At 47.7% G+C, this 23049-nt stretch overlaps 1 protein-coding gene across 1 annotated transcript in view; it reads left to right on the top strand.

The window, feature by feature from the left end:
- Positions 1-4142: 4142 nt before the first annotated feature.
- Positions 4143-23049, top strand: part of LOC143764905 (uncharacterized) — a 36128-nt gene continuing 17221 nt past the window's right edge. The window contains exon 1 of the mRNA XM_077251001.1: positions 4143-4260. The gene's annotated coding sequence lies outside the window, so the exon portion shown is untranslated. The remainder of the gene's footprint in view (positions 4261-23049) is intronic.

Genomic DNA, 23049 nt, shown 5'->3' with positions numbered 1-23049 from the left:
ACGGCGTGGTATTCATCAATGGATCCAGTCCAAAGTAGTAGAACGTCATCAAGGAACCTGTAAAATTTTCTGTCAAAAAAATAATTTTTGTCTAGAATGACAAATAGAAGGATATGGAGGAAAGAGTTGTGTCCCCTCTTGCCAGTTGGCTACAGGTTCAAGACATATGTGACTGCTTGGATGCCCAGATTATGACTGATATTTGAATAAAGGAACTCAACATCAATTGTAATCAGAAAAGTGTGTTTGGTGGCACGTCTACCTCGTCCAGTAATTGTATAAGATGTGCCGAGTCGCGGATAGAGGAACCTGGAAGTTCCACTAGTGTTTTGTGCACCTTTGGCAACATGTAAAATGTAGGAACCCTGGGATGACGGTTAGGCCGGTGTCTCACTTGCAACTGCAATGCGAAAAACTCGCCTCAATACCTGACACTCGGGACCAGAGCTTTCAGCTGCATAGAAATACATGCAGACGCACACTCCGGTCCCGAGTGCCAGGTATTGAGGCGAGAGACTCGCATCGCACTCGCAAGTGTGACACCGGCCTTCGTCAGGAAATCACATTCTTTTCGATTGAGTAGGTTTCGTTCAAAGGCATTTTGTAAAAGATCCTCTAAACTCCTTTATCTGAGTCGCAGATGATGATGTCCAGGTGCCACACACGCGCTTGCGCGATGACTCTTTACATCACCGCCGGTGGGTAGATCACAGAGCTTAGTTTACTTCCAGCTCTCCCGGTACTCGTAGTCACCGCAACTGTGTTCTCAGTAAGTCCTCCAACAGCTGTCTTTAGTTTACAATTACCTTATGTAATCATGTACATAAGATGCTTGCTGCACAACCTTTTCATACATGCCCGAGGAAGCCACACGCTAGTGGTGACACACGCTGGGCACTCTTTGCCCCGTCAGGTGCACGGACTTTTTGCTGAACCAGGTCACTATGCTATCATATTGACACACACCATTGGCATCACAATGTGTAGGTACTCTCTATCCTTCATCTTTGGCGGTCCCCAGCAGCACTTTTCTTCTAAGACAGCATGGGTTGTACATGATGTATCTATCTACTTATCAGTTCATCTTCCATTTATTGTTTCTAAATGGCTGCTACTTTGGCATTTAAACTGTAATAGACTGTCAGCGGGTTATTACATCCTTTTTATGTCATCTTGGTTCTGAACCAGTTGTTTCTAGGAGCAGAGCTTTGCTAACACCCATGCTGGATATATCATCTTGCTGCGGGGGCTTTTACAGTTTGTCACTTGTGAAAAGTCAATGTATTATTCATTTTGTGTATGTGCCATATCCATTATATATAGTGATTTACTCTTTATTCACTGCCTGACAGGGTTGGTCACCCTGTTTTGGTTGATCATGGTTGGAATCATGTTATTGACGTTTTAATTGTTTATATTCATTCTTTGTGTATAGTGTTCATCAATAAAGGACTATTTTATCTTATTATATCTGGTGATCCCACTTTATATAGCTTGTCTTGGTTTTTGTACTATGGCCATTCTTCCTAACAAACTGCCGTGGTTTACTGTCCCACATAAAGTGCCTCTCATCGCTATTCTTCCTCATTAGCAACTCCCCGGGGACCCTCCCATCACACGCCGCTCCCCAGGGGACCCTCCCATCACATGCCGCTCCCCGTGGCCCTCCCGTCACACTCCGCTCCCCCGTGGCCCTCCCGTCACACGCCGCTCCCCCGTGGCCCACCTGTCACACCCTGCTCCCCCCGGGGACCCTCCCGTCACACGCTGCTCCCCGTGAGCCTCTTGTCACGATAATATGAATATGCCATGTTTTGAGTACATACCTAAAAGGTCCATGGTTTTCAGACACACACTCTGGGCTTTTCTAACCCCCCCTCTTCACTCTGCTTCTCTCTTAGCCTGCAGGCAACTCCCTCCCCCCTGCTATATAAGTTGTAATGTGAGACCAGCCTGCCAGCTCCACAGAGGAATGTTTATGGCTCTGTGCTGGGAAAGCCAGTCTCTCCCTAAACCCCTCATCCCCCTCCCGCGTAATCCCAGCCAAAACTGGTACAGCCACTTTCCAAACTGCATGGGACTCTAGTGTTCTTTTAAAGTTATGCATACTGGCACCGATCAGGGCTAGAGATACAAGGAATATATATTCCGACTGTCCACCGAGAGATCTATAGCTCACTGAAATCGCTAGGAGCTAAACCCAACAAGTTGCAAGGAGCGGATTTCTCTGTACGGCTTTCACACTAGTCCGTCGGTACGGGCCGTCGCAAACCGTCGGCCAGTGTGTTAATTACAACGTAGGCAGCGCATGCAGTCTTATGACACATCCGCTGCCCAGTGTGATGAGCGGGGAGGAGGCGGCGGAGTTTCGGCCGCGCATGTGCGGTCAAAAATGGCGGACTCGACGCACAAAAAAAGTTACATGGAATTTTTGTGCCGACGGTCCGCCAAAACACGACGCATCCGTCGCATGACGGATGCGACGTGTGGCCATATGTCGCAATGCGTCGCTAATGTAAGTCTATGGGGAAAAAACGCATCCTGCAGACAACTTTGCAGGATGCATTTTTTCTCCTAAACGACGCATTGCGACGTATGCAAAACAACGCTAGTGTGAAAGTAGCCTAAGTGGGTCATGTATATTACGCCGTGTTTGCACTTCAAAGAACCCCCCTGACGTGAACATCCTGATCATTGTGTCGTTCTTATACGAAGTTCATACAGCAAGTTATGTATAGAAATGTATTGTCATAACACTTAAGAAAGGGGAGTATTCAGCCTCTGAGTGAGGTCACCACAGGGGGAGTGTCTTGGTTTGGGGCACGGAGATAACTGAGTGGGACATCAGTCTTCACTAGTCTTTATCCCGGGTCTAGCTGTGAGACAGATGTGTGATGCATCTAGATGTGCCCATCCCCCATAACACACTGTCCGCCATGAGATGAAATGTTATGAACGAAATGTGTTTTTTCAACTTTAATCCCATTTTATTTGTAACTGTCTGTACATACGATACTTGTCTTCTTTTATAATATCTTTTTATACTTCTGGAAACACTGCCTACCTTTTGGAGTAAAATATATAAAATTACTAGTTTGGTTTCTCCTTGCTCTATAACTTTCTGTCACGTCCTCTGAAGTGAATTACGCTATTAATCTGGGTGGGCTCCAGACCAGTTATTAATTAAGAAATCGGAGCTGGTGGCAGCGGATTTGTCCTTTGCCTTTGGGAGGCTTGGCAGCGACGGACAGCGTTGATAATTATTGTTCCCGCCTGAGTGGGAGTAGTTATTATTATTATTATTATTTATTATTATAGCGCCATTTATTCCATGGCGCTTTACATGTGAGGAGGGGTATACATAATAAAAACAAGTACAATAATCTTGACCGATACAAGTCACAACTGGAACAGGAGGAGAGAGGACCCTGCCCGCGAGGGCTCACAATCTACAAGGGATGGGTGAGGATACAGTAGGTGAGGATAGAGCTGGTCGTGCAGCAGTTTATATCGCCCTCGCCCCTCGCTGCAGCGTGCCCAATAGCCAGTACATAGCAGGCAGCCTTTCTGGCGACTAATTGCCCTAGATGCAGTACCCTGTCTGACCTGAGAGTAAGGGGGCGCCAGAGAGCTGCAAATTCCAAATTGGAACTGGGATATAGATAAATCCCCTTCTGATAGAACCAGTGGCAACCAAACAACCCTGGTTCGTGAGTGACAAATTGGTGTCAGTGGTGGAGATGATAAAGGTATCCTCCCCGGTTCGCTGCTCCCCCGGGGGCCCTCCCGTCACACGCTGCTCCCCCGGGGGGCCCTCCCGTCACACGCTGCTCCCCCGGGGGCCCTCCCGTCACACGCTGCTCCCCCGGGGGGCCCTCCCGTCACACGCTGCTCCCCGTGGCGTGGACCCTTCCGTCACAGACACACACGGCTTTCTCGTGGCCCTCCTTTCACACGCTGCTAATCCCCCAGTGTCTGCTCCCCACAGCAGCCGAATACGCATCCTCCTCTTCCTTCCCGGCCGCTTCTGCAGCCTGGAGCTCCTCTAGTGGATTTTCGTGAGGTTTGAGGTTTCCCTGCTCCCACAATACCTCAGAGCTCCGCCTCGCACTGACTGCTGCGCTCTGGCGCCCCCTGCTGACACATGAGGAGTGACACTTACCAGACACGATGAGTGGAATGGAACGCATGAGGCGGAAGTTTACTGGTGACGTGTTCTGGTGGCTACAACGTACCGGGAGGAATTCAGAGGAGATGCAGGTGAGTGTGTACTGGTAGTAACGCCTCATCCCCATCATTGTGCACGGTCACTCTAGGCTGGCACACGCCTGTGTACTCTGCTACATTCCCATCATTCCCTGCCATGTACAGTTACTAGTCCCATCATATTGTGATAATGACAAGGTCCAATCAGTTTCCGGCACTACAAGTCTCATCTTCTACATGTATCCATAGCTACAATTTCCATCATCTGCAAGTCACATCATCTCCTGCTACTGCAAGTCCCATCATCCCCTGCTACTGCAAGTCCCATCATCCCCTGCTACTGCAAGTCCAATCTTCCCCTGCTACCGCAAGTCCCATCATCCCCTGCTACCGCAAGTCCCATCATCCCCTGCTACCGCAAGTCCCATCATCCCCTGCTACCGCAAGTCCCATCATCCCCTGCTACCGCAAGTCCCATCATCCCCTGCTACCGCAAGTCCCATCATCCCCTGCTACCGCAAGTCCCATCATCCCCTGCTACCGCAAGTCCCATCATCCCCTGCTACCGCAAGTCCCATCATCCCCCGCTACCGCAAGTCCCATCATCCCCCGCTACCGCAAGTCCCATCATCCCCCGCTACCGCAAGTCCCATCATCCCCCGCTACCGCAAGTCCCATCATCCCCCGCTACCGCAAGTCCCATCATCCCCCGCTACCGCAAGTCCCATCATCCCCCGCTACCGCAAGTCCCATCATCCCCCGCTACCGCAAGTGCCATCATCCCCCGCTACCGCAAGTGCCATCATCCCCCGCTACCGCAAGTCCCATCATCACCTGCTACTGCAAGTCCCATCATCACCTGCTACTGCAAGTCCCATCATCACCTGTTACTGCAAGTCCCATCATCACCTGCTACTGCAAGTCCCATCATCACCTGCTACTGCAAGTCCCATCATCACCTGCTACTGCAAGTCCCATCATCACCTGCTACCGCAAGTCCCATCATCACCTGCTACTGCAAGTCCCATCATCACCTGCTACTGCAAGTCCCATCATCTCCTACTGCAAGTCCCATCATCTGCAAGTCCCATCATCACCTGCTACTGCAAGTCCCATCATCACCTGCTACTGCAAGTCCCATCATCACCTGCTACTGCAAGTCCCATCATCATCTATTACTGCAAGTCCCATCATCACCTACTACTGCAAGTCCCATCATCATCTATTACTGCAAGTCCCATCATCACCTACTACTGCAAGTCCCATCATCATCTATTACTGCAAGTCCCATCATCACCTGCTACTGCAAGTCCCATCATCACCTGCTACTGCAAGTCCCATCATCACCTGCTACCGCAAGTCCCATCATCACCTGCTACCGCAAGTCCCATCATCACCTGTTACCGCAAGTCCCATCATCTCCTGCTACCGCAAGTCCCATCATCACCTGCTACCGCAAGTCCCATCATCACCTGCTACCGCAAGTCCCATCATCCCCTGCTACCGCAAGTCCCATCATCCCCTGCTACCGCAAGTCCCATCATCCCCTGCTACCGCAAGTCCCATCATCCCCTGCTACCGCAAGTCCCATCATCCCCTGCTACCGCAAGTCCCATCATCCCCTGCTACCGCAAGTCCCATCATCCCCTGCTACCGCAAGTCCCATCATCCCCTGCTACCGCAAGTCCCATCATCCCCTGCTACCGCAAGTCCCATCATCCCCTGCTACCGCAAGTCCCATCATCCCCTGCTACCGCAAGTCCCATCATCCCCTGCTACCGCAAGTCCCATCATCCCCTGCTACCGCAAGTCCCATCATCCCCTGCTACCGCAAGTCCCATCATCCCCTGCTACCGCAAGTCCCATCATCCCCTGCTACCGCAAGTCCCATCATCCCCTGCTACCGCAAGTCCCATCATCCCCTGCTACCGCAAGTCCCATCATCCCCTGCTACCGCAAGTCCCATCATCCCCTGCTACCGCAAGTCCCATCATCCCCTGCTACCGCAAGTCCCATCATCCCCTGCTACCGCAAGTCCCATCATCCCCTGCTACCGCAAGTCCCATCATCCCCTGCTACCGCAAGTCCCATCATCCCCTGCTACCGCAAGTCCCATCATCCCCTGCTACCGCAAGTCCCATCATCCCCTGCTACCGCAAGTCCCATCATCCCCTGCTACCGCAAGTCCCATCATCCCCTGCTACCGCAAGTCCCATCATCCCCTGCTACCGCAAGTCCCATCATCCCCTGCTACCGCAAGTCCCATCATCCCCTGCTACCGCAAGTCCCATCATCCCCTGCTACCGCAAGTCCCATCATCCCCTGCTACCGCAAGTCCCATCATCCCCTGCTACCGCAAGTCCCATCATCCCCTGCTACCGCAAGTCCCATCATCCCCTGCTACCGCAAGTCCCATCATCCCCTGCTACCGCAAGTCCCATCATCCCCTGCTACCGCAAGTCCCATCATCCCCTGCTACCGCAAGTCCCATCATCCCCTGCTACCGCAAGTCCCATCATCCCCTGCTACCGCAAGTCCCATCATCCCCTGCTACCGCAAGTCCCATCATCCCCTGCTACCGCAAGTCCCATCATCCCCTGCTACCGCAAGTCCCATCATCCCCTGCTACCGCAAGTCCCATCATCCCCTGCTACCGCAAGTCCCATCATCCCCTGCTACCGCAAGTCCCATCATCCCCTGCTACCGCAAGTCCCATCATCCCCTGCTACCGCAAGTCCCATCATCCCCTGCTACCGCAAGTCCCATCATCCCCTGCTACCGCAAGTCCCATCATCCCCTGCTACCGCAAGTCCCATCATCCCCTGCTACCGCAAGTCCCATCATCCCCTGCTACCGCAAGTCCCATCATCCCCTGCTACCGCAAGTCCCATCATCCCCTGCTACCGCAAGTCCCATCATCCCCTGCTACCGCAAGTCCCATCATCCCCTGCTACCGCAAGTCCCATCATCCCCTGCTACCGCAAGTCCCATCATCCCCTGCTACCGCAAGTCCCATCATCCCCTGCTACCGCAAGTCCCATCATCCCCTGCTACCGCAAGTCCCATCATCCCCTGCTACCGCAAGTCCCATCATCCCCTGCTACCGCAAGTCCCATCATCCCCTGCTACCGCAAGTCCCATCATCCCCTGCTACCGCAAGTCCCATCATCCCCTGCTACCGCAAGTCCCATCATCCCCTGCTACCGCAAGTCCCATCATCCCCTGCTACCGCAAGTCCCATCATCCCCTGCTACCGCAAGTCCCATCATCCCCTGCTACCGCAAGTCCCATCATCCCCTGCTACCGCAAGTCCCATCATCCCCTGCTACCGCAAGTCCCATCATCCCCTGCTACCGCAAGTCCCATCATCCCCTGCTACCGCAAGTCCCATCATCCCCTGCTACCGCAAGTCCCATCATCCCCTGCTACCGCAAGTCCCATCATCCCCTGCTACCGCAAGTCCCATCATCCCCTGCTACCGCAAGTCCCATCATCCCCTGCTACCGCAAGTCCCATCATCCCCTGCTACCGCAAGTCCCATCATCCCCTGCTACCGCAAGTCCCATCATCCCCTGCTACCGCAAGTCCCATCATCCCCTGCTACCGCAAGTCCCATCATCCCCTGCTACCGCAAGTCCCATCATCCCCTGCTACCGCAAGTCCCATCATCCCCTGCTACCGCAAGTCCCATCATCCCCTGCTACCGCAAGTCCCATCATCCCCTGCTACCGCAAGTCCCATCATCCCCTGCTACCGCAAGTCCCATCATCCCCTGCTACCGCAAGTCCCATCATCCCCTGCTACCGCAAGTCCCATCATCCCCTGCTACCGCAAGTCCCATCATCCCCTGCTACCGCAAGTCCCATCATCCCCTGCTACCGCAAGTCCCATCATCCCCTGCTACCGCAAGTCCCATCATCCCCTGCTACCGCAAGTCCCATCATCCCCTGCTACCGCAAGTCCCATCATCCCCTGCTACCGCAAGTCCCATCATCCCCTGCTACCGCAAGTCCCATCATCCCCTGCTACCGCAAGTCCCATCATCCCCTGCTACCGCAAGTCCCATCATCCCCTGCTACCGCAAGTCCCATCATCCCCTGCTACCGCAAGTCCCATCATCCCCTGCTACCGCAAGTCCCATCATCCCCTGCTACCGCAAGTCCCATCATCCCCTGCTACCGCAAGTCCCATCATCCCCTGCTACCGCAAGTCCCATCATCCCCTGCTACCGCAAGTCCCATCATCCCCTGCTACCGCAAGTCCCATCATCCCCTGCTACCGCAAGTCCCATCATCCCCTGCTACCGCAAGTCCCATCATCCCCTGCTACCGCAAGTCCCATCATCCCCTGCTACCGCAAGTCCCATCATCCCCTGCTACCGCAAGTCCCATCATCCCCTGCTACCGCAAGTCCCATCATCCCCTGCTACCGCAAGTCCCATCATCCCCTGCTACCGCAAGTCCCATCATCCCCTGCTACCGCAAGTCCCATCATCCCCTGCTACCGCAAGTCCCATCATCCCCTGCTACCGCAAGTCCCATCATCCCCTGCTACCGCAAGTCCCATCATCCCCTGCTACCGCAAGTCCCATCATCCCCTGCTACCGCAAGTCCCATCATCCCCTGCTACCGCAAGTCCCATCATCCCCTGCTACCGCAAGTCCCATCATCCCCTGCTACCGCAAGTCCCATCATCCCCTGCTACCGCAAGTCCCATCATCCCCTGCTACCGCAAGTCCCATCATCCCCTGCTACCGCAAGTCCCATCATCCCCTGCTACCGCAAGTCCCATCATCCCCTGCTACCGCAAGTCCCATCATCCCCTGCTACCGCAAGTCCCATCATCCCCTGCTACCGCAAGTCCCATCATCCCCTGCTACCGCAAGTCCCATCATCCCCTGCTACCGCAAGTCCCATCATCCCCTGCTACCGCAAGTCCCATCATCCCCTGCTACCGCAAGTCCCATCATCCCCTGCTACCGCAAGTCCCATCATCCCCTGCTACCGCAAGTCCCATCATCCCCTGCTACCGCAAGTCCCATCATCCCCTGCTACCGCAAGTCCCATCATCCCCTGCTACCGCAAGTCCCATCATCCCCTGCTACCGCAAGTCCCATCATCCCCTGCTACCGCAAGTCCCATCATCCCCTGCTACCGCAAGTCCCATCATCCCCTGCTACCGCAAGTCCCATCATCCCCTGCTACCGCAAGTCCCATCATCCCCTGCTACCGCAAGTCCCATCATCCCCTGCTACCGCAAGTCCCATCATCCCCTGCTACCGCAAGTCCCATCATCCCCTGCTACCGCAAGTCCCATCATCCCCTGCTACCGCAAGTCCCATCATCCCCTGCTACCGCAAGTCCCATCATCCCCTGCTACCGCAAGTCCCATCATCCCCTGCTACCGCAAGTCCCATCATCCCCTGCTACCGCAAGTCCCATCATCCCCTGCTACCGCAAGTCCCATCATCCCCTGCTACCGCAAGTCCCATCATCCCCTGCTACCGCAAGTCCCATCATCCCCTGCTACCGCAAGTCCCATCATCCCCTGCTACCGCAAGTCCCATCATCCCCTGCTACCGCAAGTCCCATCATCCCCTGCTACCGCAAGTCCCATCATCCCCTGCTACCGCAAGTCCCATCATCCCCTGCTACCGCAAGTCCCATCATCCCCTGCTACCGCAAGTCCCATCATCCCCTGCTACCGCAAGTCCCATCATCCCCTGCTACCGCAAGTCCCATCATCCCCTGCTACCGCAAGTCCCATCATCCCCTGCTACCGCAAGTCCCATCATCCCCTGCTACCGCAAGTCCCATCATCCCCTGCTACCGCAAGTCCCATCATCCCCTGCTACCGCAAGTCCCATCATCCCCCGCTACCGCAAGTGCCATCATCCCCCGCTACCGCAAGTCCCATCATCCCCCGCTACCGCAAGTCCCATCATCTCCTACTGCAAGTCCCATCATCTCCTACTGCAAGTCCCATCATCTCCTGCTACTGCAAGTCCCATCATCCCCTGCTACTGCAAGTCCCATCATCCCCTGCTACTGCAAGTCCCATCATCTCCTGCTACTGCAAGTCCCATCATCACCTACTACTGCAAGTCCCATCATCCCCTGCTACTGCAAATCCCATCATCCCCTGCTACTGCAAGTCCAATCTTCCCCTGCTACTGCAAGTCCCATCATCATCTACTACTACTGCAAGTCCCATCATCACCTACTACTGCAAGTCCCACTATTACTGCAAGTCCCATCATCACCTACTACTGCAAGTCCCATCATCACCTGCTACTGCAAGTCCCATCATCACCTGCTACTGCAAGTCCCATCATCTCCTACTGCAAGTCCCATCATCTGCAAGTCCCATCATCACCTGCTACTGCAAGTCCCATCATCTCCTGCTACTGCAAGTCCCATCATCTCCTGCTACTGCAAGTCCCATCATCACCTGCTACTGCAAGTCCCATCATCACCTGCTACTGCAAGTCCCATCATCTGCAAGTCCCATCATCACCTGCTACTGCAAGTCCCATCATCTCCTGCTACTGCAAGTCCCATCATCACCTGCTACTGCAAGTCCCATCATCTCCTGCTACTGCAAGTCCCATCATCACCTGTTACTGCAAGTCCCATCATCTCCTGCTACTGCAAGTCCCATCATCTCCTGCTACTGCAAGTCCCATCATCTCCTGCTACTGCAAGTCCCATCATCACCTGCTACTGCAAGTCCCATCATCACCTGCTACTGCAAGTCCCATCATCTGCAAGTCCCATCATCTCCTGCTACTGCAAGTCCCATCATCTCCTGCTACTGCAAGTCCCATCATCTCCTGCTACTGCAAGTCCCATCATCACCTGCTACTGCAAGTCCCATCATCTCCTGCTACTGCAAGTCCCATCATCACCTGTTACTGCAAGTCCCATCATCTCCTGCTACTGCAAGTCCCATCATCTCCTGCTACTGCAAGTCCCATCATCTCCTGCTACTGCAAGTCCCATCATCACCTGCTACTGCAAGTCCCATCATCACCTGCTACTGCAAGTCCCATCATCTGCAAGTCCCATCATCTCCTGCTACTGCAAGTCCCATCATCTCCTGCTACTGCAAGTCCCATCATCTCCTGCTACTGCAAGTCCCATCATCACCTGCTACTGCAAGTCCCATCATCTCCTGCTACTGCAAGTCCCATCATCTCCTGCTACTGCAAGTCCCATCATCACCTGCTACTGCAAGTCCCATCATCACCTGCTACTGCAAGTCCCATCATCACCTGTTACTGCAAGTCCCATCATCACCTACTACTGCAAGTCCCATCATCACCTGCTACTGCAAGTCCCATCATCACCTGCTACTGCAAGTCCCATCATCACCTGCTACTGCAAGTCCCATCATCACCTGCTACTGCAAGTCCCATCATCACCTGCTACTGCAAGTCCCATCATCACCTGCTACTGCAAGTCCCATCATCACCTGCTACTGCAAGTCCCATCATCACCTGCTACTGCAAGTCCCATCATCACCTGCTACTGCAAGTCCCATCATCACCTGCTACTGCAAGTCCCATCATCACCTGCTACTGCAAGTCCCATCATCACCTGCTACTGCAAGTCCCATCATCACCTGCTACTGCAAGTCCCATCATCACCTGTTACTGCAAGTCCCATCATCACCTGCTACTGCAGGACTGTGGAAGCAGTCAGGTTCTCTTTAGTATTTTCAGAAAAAGGGTTGTTTTCTTGTACCACTAAAGCACTTCACCATCTGGTACACCACACATATATATCCTTAGGAGAGCAACCATTGCAGGCAAGTGGGCACCATATATAAATATGTAGTGCTTACCAATGTACAGGTAGTCCTCCACTTACGACGTTGATCCGTTCTTACGTGGAGTCGTAAACCGAATTTCGACGTAAGTCAGACCATACGTTCATAGTACTGTACCATAATAACAGTACAGTACTGCAAACACTTAGCCTATCCAAACACCTGGGAGCCATAATGAAGGGTGTTATGGCGTGCAGGAGACTCGTTTTCCTTGTGTAACCGGGTACAGTACTGGACTCTATTCTTCCACCGCTGCACGTAGTTCGACTTACGATGCAAAACCGCGTAAGTCGGAATGAGGCGTCGTATAAAGCGTCGTAACCATGAAACGACGTAACTCGCGACCGTCATAACCCGAGGACTAACTGTACATAAAATACAGTGGGGAAAATAAGTATTTGATACTTGATAGTTAGTCTTTCTTTAAGAAGCCCTCCTACTCTGTACTCATTGCCTGTATTAATTGCATCTGTTTGAACTTGTTACCTGTATAAAAGACTCATGTCCCACGCACTCAATCATACTCCAACCTTTCCACCATGGCCAAGACCAAAGAGCTGTCTTTGCCAGGGACAAAATTGTAGACCTGCAACAAGGCTGGGATGGGCTACAGGACAATAGGCAAGCAGCTTGGTGAGAAGGCAACAACTGTTGGCACAATTATCCCAAAATGGAAGAAACACAAGATGACTGTCAGTTTTCCTCGGTCTGGGGCTCCATGCAAGATGTCGCCTCGTGGGGTAAAGGTGATTCTGAGAAAGGTCAGTAATCAGCCCAGAACTACACAGGAGGACCTAGTCAATGACCTGAAGAGAGCTGGGTCCACAGTCTCAAACATTACTGTTCGTAACACACTACGCTGTCATGGATTGAAATCCTGCAGGTCACACAAGGTCCTCCTGTTTACACCAGCACATGTCCAGGCCCATTTCACCATCTGGATGATCCAGAGGAGGCATGGGAGAAGGTCATGTGGTCAGATGCGACCAAAATAGAACTTTTTGGTATCAACTCCACTTGCCGTGTTTGGAGGAAGAAGAAGGATGAGTACAACCCAAGAACACCGTCCCAACCGTGAAGCATGCATAGGGGAGGAAACATCATACTTTTTTGGGTTCTTTGTGCATAGGGGAGGGACAGGACAACTGCACCATATTGAAGGGAGGATGGATGGAGTCATGTTTTCGCAATATTTTGGCCAACAACCTCCTTACCTCAGTAAGAGCATTGAAGATGTGATTTTCTGTTTTTTATTTTTAGATTCTGCCTCGCAGTTGAAGTGTACGTATGATAAAAATGACAGACTTCTCCATTCTATGTAGGTGGGAAAACTTGCAAAATCGTCTGTGTATCAAATACTTATTTTCCCTACTGTATATACACAGAAAAATGCACATACAAAAAGTAGGTCACACATCCAACGTAAATCTTTTTTTTTTATAACATAAGCAAAGAGAACACAATTCAAAACCCTTAGGCTATGTGCACACGTTGCGGATTTGACTGTGGAATTTTCTGTGCAGATTCTGAATTTCTTGGCAGAAAACGCAGGTCAGAAACTGTGCGGTTTTTTTTGCGGGTTTGCTGCGGACTTTGTGCGTATTTCTTCCTTTTTTTACCCCTGCGGATTTCTATTATGGAATGGGTGCAAAACCGCAGCAGATCTGCAAAAAGAATAGACATGGTCCTTTTTAGAATCTGCTGCGTTTTCCGTGCGGATTCTTCCACACCATTAGCACAGCATTTTTTTTTGCCATTGATTTACATTGTACTGTAAATCACTTGCGAATTTTTGCTCGGGAAAAAACGCGGATCCGCAGGAAATCTGCAATGTGTGCACATATCCTTAAAATGGGCAAAGTGTGCCAGAAACCTTAGTGGACAATGTTGTTAAAGGGGTTGTCTGGTGTTTTGCTAAATGTCCGCAGTCAGTCTGTGACTGCAGACTCCTGAAACCTCGCAAAAGTGTAAAAAGGTAAAATAAAATATGAAAAGAGAAAAAAAAAAATCTCAAAAATGACAAACAGCCGTTTCGCCACTAAAAATGCAGCATTTGTTATAAAACAAAGATAAACAAAAAAGTACACATGATTGGTAACACCACATCCGGAACGACCTGATCTATAAAACTGGCACGTTATTTATTTCGTGAAGTGAATACCATAAAGAAACACACAACAAAAATCATACTGGTACACGAATAAAATGAATAAAAAACAAAGTGATATGTTAAAAAAAAAAAAAAAAAAAAAAAATGGTATGTAAAAAAAAAAAATGGAATGTAAAAAAAAAAATGGTATAAATAAAAACACCAAATCATTCTGCAAAAATCAGGCCCTAATGTGGCTCATTCTGGAATGAGGTTATGTAAAAACACATCAATTTTTGTAAAATATTGTTTTTAGTCTATAAAAATTGCAAAGGATAAAAAAAAACAACTATAAATGTGGTATTTCTGTAATTGCACTGACCTGAAGAATAAATCGGTCTTATAACTTTTATCGAATGGTGAACGACGCAAAAAAATAAATAATATCTCAATTACAGGTTTTTGTTCATTCCAATCAAAATGCTTTGCATGAGCCAAAATATCTCCCAACTCGTTACGCAGAAAATAAGCCCTCATGCAGCCCTGTTTACCAAAAAATAAAAAAGTTACAGCTCTCAGAATGTGGCAACAAAAAAACATTTTTTTTAAATAAACAAGCATTTTTACTGTGTGATAGTAGCAAAACATAACAAATCCATATAAATCTGGTATTGCTGTAATTGCACCAACTCGAAGAAATACGCCTTAACACTTATAAACCGCTCAAACACAAAATAAGAACTATTCTTGTACTGCTGTCTATTTGTTCATTCTACTTCCCAAAAATCACACTTATCCTGTGCTCTCCGCTGAGCGCTTACACTGGTTTTCCCGTGTAAGTTCCCCAAAACCCGGGACGGAACCACTCACCTACGAGGCAGATGGAGCCACTTTGGACTGATCTCTATTCCAGCAGTGTCTCATCATTTTAGGTGTCTTTTTAGCGCACAAGTGTGGGCAACCACAGTCCTGTGAACGCCTGAAAAGATGGATACCTCCGGAGCAGACGCCAAACAGAGTACGAAGAGTCTCCATCTGCCTCACTTTAGTGGGTGGTTCCGTCAGGTGTTTAGTCTGAATCCAATTTTTGGGGATTTATACAGAAACCCCATCTTAAATACTCAGCGTAAAACACAAGAATGTGATCCAAGCCTTATACTGAAAGCGATCAAAAAATATTATGTATCCCAAAATTTTACCAATAAAAACTGTAATTTATCTTTCACAAAACCATCCCCCACTCAGGTCCGTCATCGCTCACTGGAACGTTAGGGGGTTCCCACGTAACTGGTAGAACAAATTCTCTGGAAACGCAACATGGCTCCCACCCCCACTCAAATAAAATCCTGTGGAATCTGCTCTACCAAATCCAAATGCCCCCATCCTTCTGACCCCCACTGTGTCTAAACCACAGTAAGCGACCACGTGTTTGGCATTATAGTAGTGGAGAGAGCCCAATTAACAATTTACAGACTGCATGTTTCCAGAAGCACAAGCTGGGCAGAATATACAGGGGCGCTGCACTGTTTGTGGGCACAATGTTTGGGTATTAAGCTTGGCAGATTTGCAATACTCCAGAATAAAGCCTGGTGTGGATGTTACAAAATAATCACTGCAGCTGTAGATGAATTTATTGAGAGGTGCAATTTCTACAGTGGAGTCACTTTTGGGGGTTTTCTGATGTTCTGGCACCTTTGGGGCTCCGTAAATGTCACCCGCAAACTATTCTAGCAAATTCTGGCTCCAAAAGCCAAATAGCGCTCCTTCCTTCTCAGCACTGATGTGTGGCATTGAAGTCGTTTCTGATGACATATGGGGTATCACCACACTGATAAAAATTTTGCCATAAATTGTGGTGTCCAGTTTCACCTATTAACCCTTGTGTAACTGACAAATTTTCAACAAATACATAAATTACATTTTTACCACAAAATTTCCACATCCCAATGTTATAAAATTGTGTAATGCACTCGTGGGTTCACAATACTCACTACAACCCTAGATGAGATCCTTAAGCAGTGACTTTTCCAATATGGTGTCACTTGGGAAGGGGGGTTCTGCTGTTCTGGCACCTCAGGGGCTCATCTTATGGAGCCCACAATCTAAAATGGAATCTGGGTTTTAAGAGCCAAGTGTCACTCCTTCTTATCTGATCCCCGCCGTGTGCTCAAACAGTAGTGTTTTCCTATTACCCCTCATGTAAATTATAACTTTGGTGTTAAAACAGGATTTTAGGGGAAACATGTAATTTTTTGTTTTCACATCTAAATGTTATAAAGTTTTGTGAATAATATGAAGGGCAAAAATGCTCAATACACTCCTAGACAAAATTCCTTGTGGGGTCTAGTTTCTAAAATGGGGTCACTTGTGGGTGGTTTATGCTGTTTTGGCATGTCGGGCTCTGCAATTGTGGCATGGCATTCACAATCTATTCCAATCAAATATACTCTGCAAAAGTCAATTAGCTCTCTTTCCTTTCCGAGCCCTGCCATGTGCTTAAACTGAAGTTTTTGACCACATATGGGGTATTTTTGTGTTAGGAAGAAATTTCATAAATTATGGGTCTGTTTTTTTCCTATTATCCATTGTGAAAATGAAAAATTTTGGGCTAAAACAACATTTTAGCAAAAAAAAAATGTAATTTTCAAATACATACGGTATTTAAAAAGTTCTGTGAAGCTCTTATGAGTTCAGCAAGCTTAACATCCCCCCTAGGTGAATTCCTTGATGGGTCTAGTTTCCAAAAGGGGGTCACTTGTAGGGGTTTCTGCTGTTTTGGTACCTCAAACACTCTGCAAATGAGACATGGCATCTGCAATCTACTTCAGACAAATTTACAATCCAAATACCAAATGTCATATCTTACCTTCTGAACCCTGCCGTATGGCCAAACAGAACTTTTGACTACATGTGGAGTATCGCCATGCTTAGAAGAAAGTGGGTAACAAACTGTGGTCCGCTTTTTCAAGTTGCCTCTTGAGAAAGTAAAAAATTGTGCTACCCGTTGTAAAAGTGAACACATTTTTATAATAATAAAATTAGAGTTAAAGCAAAAGTATAAATTACAATTTTTTTTAAATTCGATTTTGCATTAATTCCTGTGTAGCACCTGAAGGTTCAAAAAAATTCTGAGAGCAGTTTTGGAACCACAGAGGTGTGGTTTTTAAAATGGTATCACATTTGGAGAGTTTCCAATATATAGGCCCCTCAGAGTCCATTTAAATATGAATAGGTCCCAAAAACAGGTATTGTAAATGACTTGAGAAATTGCTGCTGGACTTTCAACCCATCTAACATCCTAACAAAATAAAATGACGTTGTAAAAATTATGAGATGTAAAGTAGGCATATAAGAAATTGTATTTATTAAAAATTTTGTACAGCATAACTAACTGGTTTAGGGATATAAAAATGAAAGTTTGAAAATTGCAATTTTTAAAAAATATTTTCACCAAAGTTCCAATGTTTTCACAAATAAACGCAAAACCTATCGACATAAATTTACCACTAAAATAAAGTACAATATGTCACGAAAAAACAGTCTCAGAATCAGTCTGATCCGTTGAAGTGTTCCAAAGTTATTGCCACATAAAGTGACACTGGTCAGATTTTAAAAAAAAAAATTGGCTTGATCATTAAGTTAAGCCAAAATTGGCTCAGCCACTAAGGGGTTAGGGGTCATTCCACATTTCTCATGTAACATAAGAATGAGCTACTGAAATAATGGATCAAACCCATGATGAAAAATGTTAACATATGTAAATGCCAAATGTTAACAATTACGGTATATTAAAAAAAGAAACAGGTGAAGTATGGTGGCACAGCAACGGAGTGGTTAACACTTTCAGCACTGGGGATCAAATCCCATTATGGGCAACATCTTTATGGAGCTGGTATGTTCTCCCTGCATGTCAATAATGAAAGTGCCATAGTCACTGTGGTAATACAGCTCATGATAGCCACACAGTGTGGGAAAGAGGACCCAAATGTATCACCGGATTTAGTGGCTTCCACTGGGATAGGACGGGCCATCTGTATCAGATCGTTAAAGAGGGTGTCCTCTTTTGGTCGGGCGCTGAGTCTCCGTCGCTTCTCTCAGTGTCTGAGATTGTCTGAAGCGCTGACGTCATGTCAACAGAACTGCAGACAATAAGTGAACTTATATATCCAAAAAAAGGGAGATACCACTCAAGTATGTAATATATAAAATACTTTATTGATATATATTTAAAATTTAAGAGAAAGCAAAAAATAATAATGAGTATATATGATACTCAAAGACAAGAGGGCAAGGCAAAGTAAACCAGAGCAATCCAGCGCATAAAGAAATGGTTATACATCCAAAAAGGCTGATATTTAAATAAGTACACTATGTACACCAGCAGGTGTCGCTAAAACTCACATAATAAGATACAAGTGGTTTACAAGACAAGGAGCTTATCCTGAAGGATTAGTAAACCACTTGTATCTTATTATGTGAGTTTTAGCGACACCTGCTGGTGTACATAGTGTACTTATTTAAATATCAGCCTTTCTGGATATATATTGCATTTTGGTTGTATACCACATTGTATTTGTTGGTCTATTTGGGTAAATAAGTGAACTTAGCGGCTCTTCCAATATAAACAGCACAAGCTGCAGAATTACTAAGCTCACGGATTGGTTGCCACACTGTCAACGTGATATCAGCACTTCAAACAATAACTAAACAACGAGAGCGGCGGCGGAGACTCACATTGGACCTGGGCAGGGTACGTAAAGCACAGTTTGTTTTTGTACTATTAATGAAACCCATATGAAATACTTTTCCTAAGCTTTTCCACAGTAGGATTACTATGTAGACTGGCCTGGGGACCTATAATAAGCCCCTGACTGCCATTACAATTCAAGAGACCGATGTGGTGCAGCCGGTAGTTATTGAGTGTGGTGTCATCTCTATATCGCCACGTATGATATAGGCTCAGTGAAAAATTAAAGGGAACCTGTCACCCACAAAATCGAAGATAAGCTAAGCCCACCGGCATCAGGGGCTTATCTGTTGTGAATTCCGTTCTCGGGCTCCCTCCTGTGGTCATGAGTGGTACTTTGTGAGTTCTGTTCATGGCTCCCTCTGGTGGCTTTAAGTGTTACGGCTGGTCTGTAGCTGGACCCCAGCTGCCTCGTTTCCTGCTAGGCTTGCTGCCTATTTAACTCCATCTGGACCTTTACTTGTTGCCTGCTGTCGTTGTATTCAGTACTGGTTCAGATCTCTCTGGGACTTCCCTTGTGACCTGTCTCCTCGTGGAGAAGCTAAGTTCATGCTAGTCCATTTTTGCTCATTGCTTTCTGAAAATGTTTCTCAGTATATGATGAGTTCAGTCCAGCTTGCTTATATGCTATTTGATTGCTAGCTGGAAGCTCTGGGGTGCAGAGTTGCGCCCCTCACATCGTGACTCGGTGTGGGGGTCTTTTTGTATTCTCTGCGTGGATAATTTTTGTAGTATTTTATACTGACCGCACAGATTCCTTGCTATCCTCTGACTATTTAGCGGGCCTCATTTGCTAAAACCTATTTTCATTTCTATGTTTGTGTTTTCCCCTTATCTCACCGTTATTATTTGTGGGGGGCTGCTCTCACTTTGGGGAAAATTTCTCTGAGGCAAGTGAGGCTTTGTTTCTCTCTAGGGGTAGCTAGTTTCTCAGGCTGTGAAGAGGCGTCTAGGCCGAGTTAGGTACGCTCCACGGCTGCCTATAGTGTGTGTTGATAGGATCAGGATTGCGGTCAGTAAAGTTCCCACATTCCCAGAGCTTGTCCTTATTTTTGGTTTACTTATTTGGTCAGTTCATGTGTTCCTAACCACCAGAACCATAACACTTATCTACGGCATTCTGTAATGCTGTAGATAAGCCCCCGATGTATCCTAAAAGATGAGAAAAAGAGGTTAGATTATACTCACCCAGGGGCTTTCCCGGTGCAGTCCGGTCCAATGGGCGTCCGGTACGGGTCCTCCCATCTTCTTACGATGACGTCCTCTTCTTGTATTCACACTGTGGCTCCGGCGCAGGCGTACTTTGTCTGCCCTGTTGAGGGCAGAGCAAAGTACTGCAGTGCGCAGGTGCCGGGAAAGGTCAGAGAGGCCCGGCGCCTGCGCACTGCAGTACTTTGGTCTGCTCTCAACAGGGCAGACAAATACGCCTGCGCAGGAGCTGCAGCATGAAGGCAAGAAGAGGACGTCATCCTATGAAGATGGGAAGCCTCGGACCCCGACGCCCATCGGACCGGGACCCCCCCTGGGTGAGTATAATCTAACCTCTTTTTCTCATCTTTCAGGATACAGCGGGGGCTTATCTACAGCATTCCAGAATGCTGTAGATAAGGGTATGTGCACACGTCCGGATTTCTTGCAGAAATTTCCTGAAGAAAACCGGAAATTTTCTGCAAGAAATCCGCATTTTTTTCTTGCGTTTTTTTTCCGTTTTTTTTCGTGGTTTTTTTAGCATTCTGCAAGCGTAATAAGCTTGCAGAATGCTAAAGTTTTCCAAGCGATCTGTAGCATCGCTTGGAAAACTGACTGACAAGTTGGTCACACTTGTCAAACATACTGTTTGACAAGTGTGACCAACTTTTTACTATAGATGCTGCTTATGCAGCACCTATAGTAAAAGATAGAATGTTTAAAAATAATAAAAAAAAATAAAAAAAAATGGTTATACTCACCCTCTGCAGACAGCCAATCTCCTCAGCGGCGTCCGTTCCTATAGATGCCGGTGTGGTTCAGGACCTTCGATGACGTCGCGGCTTGTGATTGGTCGCGTGAGTCACATGAGCGGTCACGCGACCAATCACAAGACAGCGACATCATCACAGGTCCTGAACCACACCATCTATAGGAACGGAAGAGAAAGCATGCACCGGAGAGGCGGGAATACTTCGGGGGCCATCAGAAGGTGAGTATATCACTATTTTTTATTTTAATTTTTTTTTTTTTTACCAATTATATGGTGCCCAGTCCGTGGAGGAGAGTCTCCTCTCCTCCACCCTGGGTACCAACCGCACATAATCTGCTTGCTTCCCGCATGGTGGGCATAGCCCCGTGCGGGAAGTAAGCAGATCAATGCACTCCTAGGTGTGCGGAATCCCCGCAATTCCACATTTTTAATGAACATGTTGCTTTTTTTTCCGCGATGCGATTTTTTCGCGGAAAAAAATGCAACATTTGCACAAAAAATGCGGAATACCCTGTAAATAATAGGAGGCATATGTAAGCGTTTTTTTCGCGTTTTTATCACGTTTTTATAGCGAAAAAACACGAAAAAAACGCAAAAAATCCTGAACGTGTGCACATGGCCTAAGCCCCTGATGCTGGTGGGCTTAGCTCACCTTCGATTTTGGGGGTGACAGGTTCCCTTTAAGTTTCTCATCAATTCCCAGCTGTTAACAATACCCTTCCCAACAGTGGACTGGAGTTTGTCCACTGCCTGTAACATGCACATTATGTGGCCACTTTCCATTAGTAGTGAGAATACTCCAGTGATTCTGGCCAACATAATGAAAAATACCATTAAGATATTGTCTGGTGTTCTGCTGTTATGTCTCTCATGATGGAATTAGATTTTATTGTGGCACGGAGCCATTACACTGAGGACACAATGTTCGTGCAGACTAAAAGCTATTGGAAAATACCCTCAGTCTACAGTATATATGATATTTTGAGCTGGATGATGAATACTTCTATTCCTTGCCAGTAATTGCTGTATATCCGAGCAGTCCTTTCAAATTTTAGCTTTCTTGTATTTTGTGTTGGAGTCTATTTTTTTTTATTAGATTTTCAAAGGAATAGCATTAACAAATGGCAACTGTTCGTATTCAACCAGAAAAATTATTTAATATCAGAAATCAGTATCACACACATTAAAGGGTTTGTCCAACTGTAGGGTACAAGTCTGCAGTCACTTTGTGCGCCCACTGCTACCAGCACCAGAGAACACTCAAACCAGACAGTGTGCATGCTGAGAGGTTTCAAAGTAACTAGACTTGTAACCTAAAGGCCAGAGAACCCATTTAAGATTGGTGCGATAAGATGTAATATCAGTTTATATAAGGTGTAGCTACGCCAGGTAGTACAGAGTTAAATCACAACTCTACAGGATTTGATTAGATGCACATGCCTAGTTTTGTGTTAAACCAGGAAATAGGTTCACTAGGTGTTCATTGTGCTGGAGAACAGAGAATTGTGGGGATTCTTCAGGGAGCTGCAGAGTATTGTTTGTTGCTGACTAAAGTGAGCCAGGTCAAGTGCCAGGATTGCCGCAGGTGAGAGACAGTGGTCTGTGTCTGGAGAAAGAGGTGAAGAGACCTCATCTCTTGGTGCTGGTCTCTGTGACTGAACTTGAGAGACAGCCGGACATTTTCAGCTGTGTGAAAAAGTGTTTGCCACTTTCCTGATTTCCTGTTCTTTAGCATGTTTGTCACACTGAAATGGTTCAGATCACCAAACAAATGTAAATATTAGATTTTAATTTTTAAATGAAGGATCTTTATTATTAAGAGAAAAAAATCTAAACCTACAGGGCTCTGTGTGATTTAGTGGTTGCCCCCTAAACCTAATAACTGGTTGGGCCACCCTTAGCAGCAACAACTATAATCACGCATTTGCGATAACTGGCAATTAGTCTTTTACAATGCTCCGGAGCAATTTTGTCGCACTCATCTTTGCAGAATTGTTGTAATTCATTGGAGGGTTTCCGAGCATTAACCGCCTTTTTTAGGTCATGCCACAGCGTATTATCCATCGAATTAAGGTGAAAATTTTGACTAGGGCACTCCAAAGTCTTAATTTTTTTTGTGTTTTCGATCATTGTCCTGCTGCATAACCCAAGTTCGCTTCAGCTTGAGGTCATGAGCAGATGGCCGAACATTCTCCTTCAGGATTTTTTGTTAAACAG

This window comes from Ranitomeya variabilis, chromosome 4 (genome assembly GCF_051348905.1).
Source record: "Ranitomeya variabilis isolate aRanVar5 chromosome 4, aRanVar5.hap1, whole genome shotgun sequence".
NCBI lineage: Eukaryota > Metazoa > Chordata > Amphibia > Anura > Dendrobatidae > Ranitomeya > Ranitomeya variabilis.
This window is presented reverse-complemented; position numbering and strand designations above follow the sequence as displayed.